This window comes from Triticum aestivum, chromosome 2D (genome assembly GCF_018294505.1).
Source record: "Triticum aestivum cultivar Chinese Spring chromosome 2D, IWGSC CS RefSeq v2.1, whole genome shotgun sequence".
NCBI classification, from domain to species: domain Eukaryota; kingdom Viridiplantae; phylum Streptophyta; class Magnoliopsida; order Poales; family Poaceae; genus Triticum; species Triticum aestivum.
Window position 1 is genome coordinate 51,012,697 of NC_057799.1, and position 9,815 is coordinate 51,022,511.

The following is a 9,815-nucleotide window of genomic DNA, read 5'->3' on the forward strand; positions in this document are numbered from 1 at the left end:
GCATTTAAGAGTTTTGTTATGTCATCGTACGTCAAAGAAGGCTCATGTTTATTCAATCTACTTTTCCTTTCAATGTAGGAGATTTTAAGATATGAAGTTTCTGAATATTGTAGGAAACACGAATAATTTTTTAAATCCTGTACAGTTTTTTGAAAATTATGTACACTTTCAAAAAAACATGAACAAAATTTGAAACAGAAACATCTTTTAAAATTGAAAAATATTTTTTGAAAACATCAACTTTTTTTATAAAAACATAAACATTATTTGAATTTGTGAATTTTTTTGAACGGAAACATGCATTGAAAATTCATAACATTTTTTAAAAATGTATATCTTTTAACATTATTTTGAATTTTAAATTTCCACTTTTCTTAGAAATATTGAACTACCTACTATTTGCTTATGAATTATAACACTTTTTTTTTTGTTTTATACAGGTTTATATTTATATGGGTTCACAAAAGGAGAGTAAATTTCCCTATGATGCTACTCTAAACTTTTGCTGCATTTGTATAAGATGTGCTTGGTAGACCATTAAGATGACAATAATTTTTTCCGCATCTTCCCTGTGTTTGGTGGTCGTGCTAGCAATCGGAAGATGTGTGGGTTAATTGCGGCGTAGCAGCAGATGGGTGAGCATTACGCCGTCCTCCTATGGAGGACAAGTACAAAATGTGTGTAGTGCATGATATGCCGCCACATCTTCCTTGATGATCCAATTGTTGCTTGTCACATATGAGCTCCTCTCCTAAGCTCACGACATTGGGAGAGAAGGTCTTGAGGCATTATTATCAAGGCAAGTATCATCTGTTTAAGTAATATGGAATTTACATGTGACTCACCACTAAATTCATTACCACAAAAAAATGCTGTCATGGAAACTACATTTATTTTTCTTATTTTAACGCATTTTATTTTTCATGGGATATGTGAAGGTTACGTGGTTCAACGTGGAGTTGTTTGCAGAAAAGAAAACTCCCGAGGACCAAACCGCCGTCATAGTTTCGAAATAAATAGCCGTCAAACCTTCTCCCCTTTTCCATCCCGCACCCTCCACACGTTTCTTCTCCACGCCCTCGCGAGTTAGCGAATTACCACGCGAGTCCTCCCGCCGCGACCGCGATGGAGGCACCCGGTTCAGGTTCAGGAGCAGCAGAAGCGGTGGAGGACGACCGCATCCAAGAAACGGCCCATGGGGGCTCCAACTCCAACGCCTCTTCCAATGGGGGTGGGGCCCCGAGCGCTGCTGCGCCGCCACCTCCCCGCGCGACGCCCTTCCACCTCGAGCAGGCCGGAAGCGGCGCCGATGGGTCGAGCCCCGCCACGGCGGTGGACCCCCGGAAGGGCAAGGATCCGCTGCTGCCCAGGGACATTCCTCCTCCTCCGAGCCCCGCGGGCAGCAGCTCCTCCACCCGCTCCCGCGACTACGCCGCGGCATTCAGAGACGGGGTCGGGGAGTCGAGCAAGGCGGGCGCCAGGAGGGCGCGGGTGAGGTGGAGCCACCCCGTGGTGGCGGAGACGAGGGAGGTGCCCAACGCGGCGGCGCATCCGTTGGACCCCAACACGGTGTTCGAGCAGATGGCGATCCAGCAGGCGGCCGACGAGGAGGCGAACAGGCGACGGGAACATCAGGCGAGGGCCTCTGCGACGTGCTCTTGTTGTTTCTTGGACTTCTTGGAGTCTCTGTCTCTGCAAGTTTGGAGTGCGTTCTTGAGCATTTCTTGGTTTCCCGCTGAGCAGTACAACTCGGAAGAGGCCATGTATAGGAAGGAACAGGTATGTCATGAATCTGCTCTGCTTGCTTGCTCGGAATTACTTTCTGTAGTCTGTTAAAATCTTGGGGTTGGGGATGATTTAGCAGTAGAAATGAAATCTCGGGCAAATGTTGGGGACAGTTTGGCGATTAGGCATTTCCTGATTATTACTCGACTTCTTCTTGCGGTGCGTTATGAAATTTAGAGGTAGGCAAGGATCTTGTTGTGATTATTCGCAAGTGTTCAAGATTTAGGCGTCCAGGTTTGTGCTAATTGATTCTTCTATTTGGTTTGGTATGATAGCATGTTTTGCACTTTTGCACTTCCGCTGCAAGTGAAAAATGTGGGGAAATATGAGGATCATGTCTTGGCAGTGGTTGCTGTCATATTTTGGTAAGAAATCTTGATGCCAAAATGTATCAGTTTCCAGTGTAGATGAATGTCGTTATAGGGGATGTTAAGCTGAATGTTTGCTCGGGATTACATTATCTGGATCCTTGGCTCTATGCTTTTGCCTTTTGTCATCTGTTGCCTGAAAGGCTGAAACTGGCTCCGAAGCCTCAAAACTCGATTTATATGAATAATTGGCAAGAGTAGAAAGGATTTGGATGACTCAACATTGCAACTTGTTAGCCCTTTCACCTTTGCTAATCCGAAATGTGTGATCTTGATGCTAATTCTGTGGAGCAGGAGAAACTATCACAAGTACAGGTTGGGGTAAAGGTGAGACCCAAGCAGGACAAACTACCGCACGTACAGGGGAAATCGTTCTGGAGTCGGTTCAAGAACAAGGTATGTCCTGAATCTTGTTTAATCTTCGCACTTGTGATTCTTGGGTGGTATGACCATATGAGTTTTTGTACTTACCTATTTTATGTGCATAGAAACTGGAATTAGGATTCTTGATTTCTGTTTGTTCATGTTAATTCTGTACTTGTTCTAAGAACTACATTGATGAAAGCTCATTATAAATTTAACTCATCCTAAGAACTACATTGATGAAAGCTCTAGAGATAGTCTGATGAAACCCAGTGTAAAATGATTAGCTGGGCTTGATAGAGCATGATCTTGGGCAAATGTTGGGGACGGTTTGATTAGGTATTTCATGATTATGACTCGGGGTACTTGCGGTGCAGTATGAATTTAGAGACGAACGAGGGTCTTGTTGTGATTATTCAAAACTGTTCAAGATTTAGGTCTCCAGTCTTGTGCTAATTGATTCTTCTACTCAGTGTGATGAGATATGTTGCTGCAAGTGGAAAATGTGGGGAGATATGACATATGAGGATCATGTCGTGGCAGTAGTTGCTGCGATACTTTGGCAAGAAATCCTGAAGCTAAAATGAATCAGTTTTCAGTATAAATGAATTGTATTATAGGAGAAGTTAATCTGAATGCTTGCACTGAATTACTTAACTTGACGTACATTATCTAGATCCTCGGCCACTTTTATGCAAAAGCCTTTGATCTCTAAATCCACCCTGGAGTTTGGTCGAGAAGTTTGGGCCTTTGGTCATTTGTTACCTTAAAGTTTGAATCTGACTACGAAGCCTCGAAAGTCGAAACTCAGTTCGTATAAAAATCGGCAATAGTATAGAGGATTTGGACACCTCCACATTTTTCAATCCTGTTAGTCCTTTCACCTTGCTAATACAAAATGTGTGAATCCTGATGCTAACTCTGGAGTAGGAGAAACTACGACAAGTCAAGGTGAGACCCAGGTCTGAAAAGGGGAAATCGCCCTGGAGTTGGCTCAAGAACAAGGTATGACCTCAATCTTGTTTAATCTTCGCACTTGTGATTCTTCGGTGGTATGACCATATGAGCATTCTTGTACTTAACTATTTTATGTGCATAGAAACTGGAATTGGGATTCTTGATTTCTGTTTGTTCATGTTAATTCTGGACCTGTTAGTTTAATCAAGGCAAGGAATCTTGGTTAGAGCATCATGTGGCATCCTAGAGTAGAGGAGGAATCTTGGGCAAATGTTGATAGCAGTACACACGTCCTTGTTGCCTGTGGGTCTTTCCGAAATCTGGCATCGTATTTTGAAGCGCATGGCTATCTTGTTGAAATTGCTCTGTAAAATTTGTGGAAATTAGGAGGTCATGTCCTGATTGCTGCAATATTTTTGTAACAGGGCCTGAAGTCGAATGTACAATCCTCCTTTGTAAGCAGATATTGCTATCAGAAGATTTAGTCTAGACATTAGTTCGAGACTGCATAACCAAACATAATTTCCGTACATCGTTTGCCATTTACATGCAGAAGCCTCAGAATATAATTACATTTAAATAGTTGCCGAAAATAAAGAGCTTTGGACTTGAACGTTTGTGGTCTTGCTATTACATTTTTTTTTTGGACTGGGAAAAGGAAAATGCTCGGCATGTTGATTCTTTACAATTGTAGGACTGGCAGGATGTATGGACTTTAACTTTGTTTTCTTCGCTTGTCCAATAGATTTTTTGTAGAGAAGGAAGGCAAATATGTCCGGAACATGTGCAGCACCAGGTTTGTCTCCATTAATGTGATGTTCAAATTTTAAGTGCGTGAAATTTGAGGATGAAAGTCCTAGATCACAAGATACTTTGATTCGTCGTTCCTGTACGATGAACTGCTCAGAAGGATTATTTTCTCTTTTATGGATACTAAATTGTATGTTAACTCTTTGTTGTGATAGTTTGATGGAAGCTGAATCATACTTGTACTGTTGTTGAGTTTATCAGACATTAACATATATCTTCTTCTTTTCTTACTGAACAGCAACAGATCAATATCAATGATGGGTTTATATATGATAGTTGTTTCAAAAACCGAAAACTGGAATAAAAACAAACTTTCCATCACATATTTAGATAGTTGTTTCCATGTTCTACTCTGTAATTTGAATCCTTGTATTTGTGTGGTTGTTGCAGACACAACCCATCACCGAAGTAATGAATCGTTATACGGTTTGTTCTAATGGGATGAACAGTCTTAATGCCTATTCGGAATTTAGACCGGTGATTGGAGATGGGGAGTGTTTCTACAGGAGCTTCATATTTTCCTACCTAGTAATTGCCCTCCTCTCTTTTTCTTAGCATATGATGTAGGTTTAGTTATTTAACTTTCTCTGCTTATGCGAATGTACAACAGGAGCAAGTTCTTGATAGGCCAGACACAGATGAGGAACGCCGTCTCCTTGATGTTGTTGAAAAAGCGTCTGCGCGACATGCAGATCTTGGATGGAACTCTAAGTTTTCCAGGAGCAGCAGAGTAAGTTCTCGCCTTCTCCATATTCGTTCTTTCTTGTATAAACATGCTTGCAATTGCAAGGGATGATGATTTTCTTCAGGTTACAAAGTACACTTCAAGCTGCATCTGGCATCTCACTATCTTTGTTTGTCATCTGCAGGAGATGCACAATTGCTTAACAGTAGTGGCATGCCGTCACAGTTTTACACAATGTTGGCACAAACTCAAATTTGAAGCTTATTGTGAAGTTAACAACCCGATTGTAACAACGACCTTAAGAGAAATTTACTTGCAATGTAACAACGGCAATATAACGGGGAAATAACATAATTGTATGCTTGTCTGAGCACTGCAACAATGCACACCTGCTGGTTATTATTGTACAGCCACCTCACTGTTCTGTTACTATGCTGTGTTCTTTTATATCCTACTATATATGTAATGACTGAAGCTTCTCAGGGAGTTGTCTTAGCTGTGTTCTTTTATATCCTGCTATTGATCAGTATTCTGTATGTACTATTTGTAATGGTATGATTTTCAACTGTGAATAATTGAGTCGCTGATTCTTTCAGGCATTTAAGAAGCTGCTTGAGAAAGTAATGAGATGGAAGAAGATGGAATCAACTAGCAGGTTTTTGATTCTCTTGGTTTTCTGCAATTCCATCAAAGTATTGTAGATGAATGCATTCCATCTCACTGACATAATATATGCCATTTTTAGTTGCCGTTAAGAGGAACTTCTCAAGTTCTTCAGCACGTATGATAAGACGCTAGACAGTGAGAAAAAACACCCTTGAACTTACATTTCCTTCTGTTCATCATAATTCATGTTTCTGACGCATTTTATTGGTTAGTTTTTGCTTTCCTCAGATTACTAGTAGCTATCCAGATATGCTCGCACAGCGAGGAGTATGTACCGCATATACCAGTGGTCGCTAGTGGAGACTGCAGTCTGGAAGTTGTTAGTATCAGCAATCAGCATCCCTTCCCTTACATTAACTCGTGCTGAATTTCCAGTGCATCCATTGTTGGATACACGGCACTCATTTTACCTGACTTTTGTACAAACAGTGGTGCTTTCGGCGTGTCACTCCAGCTGGTGTGGAGTCGGAGTATCTTATGATGAGGGCCTTGGCCAGCGCGCTTGAGGTAATCCTCATAGTGGAAACATTCCAAGAACGATATACTCAAGATATCTACACTGATCCTGGAGTTCCCCGTCCGGCTGTGACCCTGCTGTACAATGGTAATCACTACGACATCATCTACCCATGCGCAACATCTTCTGGGAGTTCAAGTCATCAGGCTTCCTAGATAGAACATCCTGGTGATCAGAGTTCAAGTCATCAGGCTTCCCAGAGAGAACATCCTGGTGATCAGAGTTCAATTCAACAGACTTCCTAGAGAGAAGATCCTGCTAATCAGAGTTCAAGTCAACAGATTCCACCGGATTAAAGTTGAGTTGGCCTGCTGCCGTTGAATGAGAGTGTTGCTGAGTTTAGTGGTAGAGTAGATGCACCGATGAAGTTGGGGTAGGCATAGCATATACTTGTGCATTCTTCTTCTGTTGGCTGGTATACGAGTGAATGTTCTGTGACCGCATTCAAACTTAATTGTGTTTTCAAAATTTGAACATGGGCATGATATCGGTTGATCTTTTTTGTATGTTGTGGAAGACACAAATATTGCACTTGTTTGGACATGTCTCTTTGGTGTCTTGCCGTTTTGTTTACAGCAATGTGGATGATGAAAATATCCTACTTTTCACATTTATATTGTTAGTCACTTAAACAAGGCTGGGTTAAGTTGAGTTGTTCTGCTGCTGATGGCAATACAAGCCAATAGATCTCACATGCAGAAATTCAACAGATTTTGCTAGGTTAATGTTGAGTTGGGGCTGCTGCCTACCTATCAATACAGTAACGAAGCAGAGATGCTTACTTGTGCATTCTTTCTTGTGTTGGCAAGGATACATAGTGCTGGTGCCACTGGATTTATCAGTTGGCATATATACAAGGATGAATGCAATCGTTTAATTAGTTTCCGTGATTGGTTTATTTGCGATTCTTTCTATCTCTGCTGGTTACCCTGCTTGTGTCTGAACCTGTATGATAATCTAATATATTTTCCAGGAATAGCTCGAGTCACAACTTGTTATTTTTTATACATTGCGATGTAATAGCTACGATCTTCCAACAGTAGACTGTAGAGTTGTACATGCTGTGCATCTTTGGACTATTCCAAGTCATCTGAAGAAAATGAACATTTATACTCTTTCGCTTGCATCATCACAAAGTTGTGGAAACCAGAATCTTTAGTAGTGTCATCCACGGCAAGATCCAGCTCTGGAAGAGCGTTGCAGACATCAACATTTAGATGACGACGAAGGAGAAGAAGAAGAGGGAAAATGGAACAACTGTGATGGTGTTCATGAGGCTTCCAAGTTGGTCTTTAAGGAGCTGCGTGCCACCTGGAGTATGAGAGGAGGTGGGAGGTTTTGGCCCGGCTGTTTCTGGTGGAGGTGATGCTTCGGTGGTTCTTGCTGCTATGGATGTAGATAAAAACAATGTACAGCCGGGGCTGGTGGATGATACAGATGCTAGTAGGAAGAGAGATGGTGCCTCGCATCAACTTGCTTTGTTGGGATCTGATGGGTTGCCTCCCAGCCCTTCTGGTAAACCGGATCCAAAGAGAGTTCCTCGGGTATAAGTGGTCAAAATCTTACCTAAATATGTCAATATCGGCGGGCTCCCAGGTGGGGCTCCGTTGGGACCAATGAATCTAATTAGTTGGAACCCCGGACAGTTCAAGAAATTGCGACTATCTCTCAGTCGCATTCCCCATGTTGGTTTTTCTTTGTGAGACTAGGCAGCAAGCAACAAAGATGAGAAGAATTCATGCGCGTCTCGGTTTGCAGGGTTTTGCGGGAGTGGATAGTAATGGCATGAGTGGTGGTCTTGCACTTATCTGACATGAATCGTGTGTTGTGGATATATTGGACAAGGAGGATCCTTTCATTGATGCATTGGTCATTTATGGTGAACCACGTGTCGAGAACCGGCATTTAATGTGGGCCAAGCTTCAATGTTTAAAGAATGTAAGTGATTGGCCATAGCTTGTATTTGGAGACTTCAACAAGGCGCTATGGGATTTTGAACATCGGATTTCGAACATCTTTCCGCTACTCCAAGGCTGGAGCCACAAATAATTGCGTTCAATGACACACTTGAACACAAATAATTGTCACAAGGGACTGATATATTTCGTTGGAACCTGCACGCGAGTGGTAATTTCTCGATGGAGTCCATATGTATAGAGCGTTGATCCAATCATATGTGCCAGTTGATAATAATAAAATGATTTGGAAGATGAAGATACCACTGAAGAATAAAATCTTTGCGTAATATCTTCGTCGAGGAGTCATTCTTACCAAAGATAACCTTATTAAGAGGAATTGGCATGGAAGCGCGAATGTGTTTTTTGTCACCATGATGAGACCATAAAACACTTGTTCTTTGAATGCAAATTGGCTCGTTCTATATGGTCAGTCATCCAAGTAGTTTGTGGCTTGTATCCTTCATGTAGTGTTGCTAATATTTTTGGCAACTGGTTACATGGGATCAATAACAAGTTTAGAATTCTTCTTAGGGTGGGAGCGCTTGCCGTGATTTGATCGCTCTGACTATGTAGAAATGATAAGGTTTTTAACGATAAAAGTTCTTCTCTACTGCAAGATGTACCGGTACGCTCTGTTTACGGTCGTGGCTACAACGTGTGGAGAACCGAGACCTATTTACGGAGGTGTGTACACGCTTGGAGGCCACGGCGAGGTATACTTTTACCCGACATGGATGGCAGCATGATCTTCGGATTGGCCCTCCAACATCTTAGGCGTTATACAGTCTCAACATGATTACTTGTCCGCCTTTTTCAAATTTTTTCGGAACTTGGACTTGGTTATGGCTGTGTGCATCCCAATTATGCAGAGGCCGGGTGTAATGCTTAAACCTTTTAATAAGTAATAAAGCGCCCTTTATCGAAAAAAGACATACTTGAAGTTTGTGAGCTTATTGACCTCAGCTTCTTAGGAATACCATTCACATATGATAACTTAAGGGCTGGTGTGAGCAATGTCAAAGTTCGCGTAGATAGGGCAACGACTACTAATGATTGGCGTAATTTGTTTCCGCTCTATTCTGTTCAGCATGTGGTGTCGCCGTGTTCCGACCATGTAGCGTTGGTGTTGAAGGGTGCGCCGGACTCGGGACAGCCGGGCCCTAAGGCAAGGCGCTATGAGGTCTTCTAGGAAAGAGGTTTGGCGTTGACGGGGGTAATAAAGGAGGCTTGAGATTCGGTTGGTGATGTGGACAACCTAGAAAAGCCCCAAAAAGCTTTACATATGACGTTGGCTACTCTCAGTACTTGTAGCAATAAGAAATTTGGTAATATTTCAAGAGAGTTAGCCAAGTCTTGATCACAACTTGAGGAGTTGATGAGTACGAATGCTGATAGGATGGAGATAATAAGGATCACAGACAAGATAAATGGATCGATTTATCAAGAAGACATGATGTGGATGCAAAGATCAAGAATATCATGGTTGAAAGAGGGTGACAGACACACTAAATATTTCCAGAGGAAGTCTGTTTAGCGCGCTCGTAAGAATAAAATTCGCGAACTAATAGATAGTATTGGAGTGGTTCATTCAAAATTTGATGATATGCCGACTTTGGCCAATGAGTATTTTAAAGGTATCTACTTGGCATATCCTAACCTTGATGCTTCCGTGGTACTTGATCTTCGACTGTGTGCTCTTTTTGATG

The 9,815-nt window shown here is 41.9% G+C and overlaps 1 pseudogene; it reads left to right on the plus strand.

The window, feature by feature from the left end:
* The first annotated feature begins 1,032 nt into the window (after positions 1 to 1,032).
* LOC123051487 (uncharacterized) lies at positions 1,033 to 6,671 on the plus strand (annotated as a pseudogene).
* The last annotated feature ends 3,144 nt before the right edge of the window (positions 6,672 to 9,815 follow it).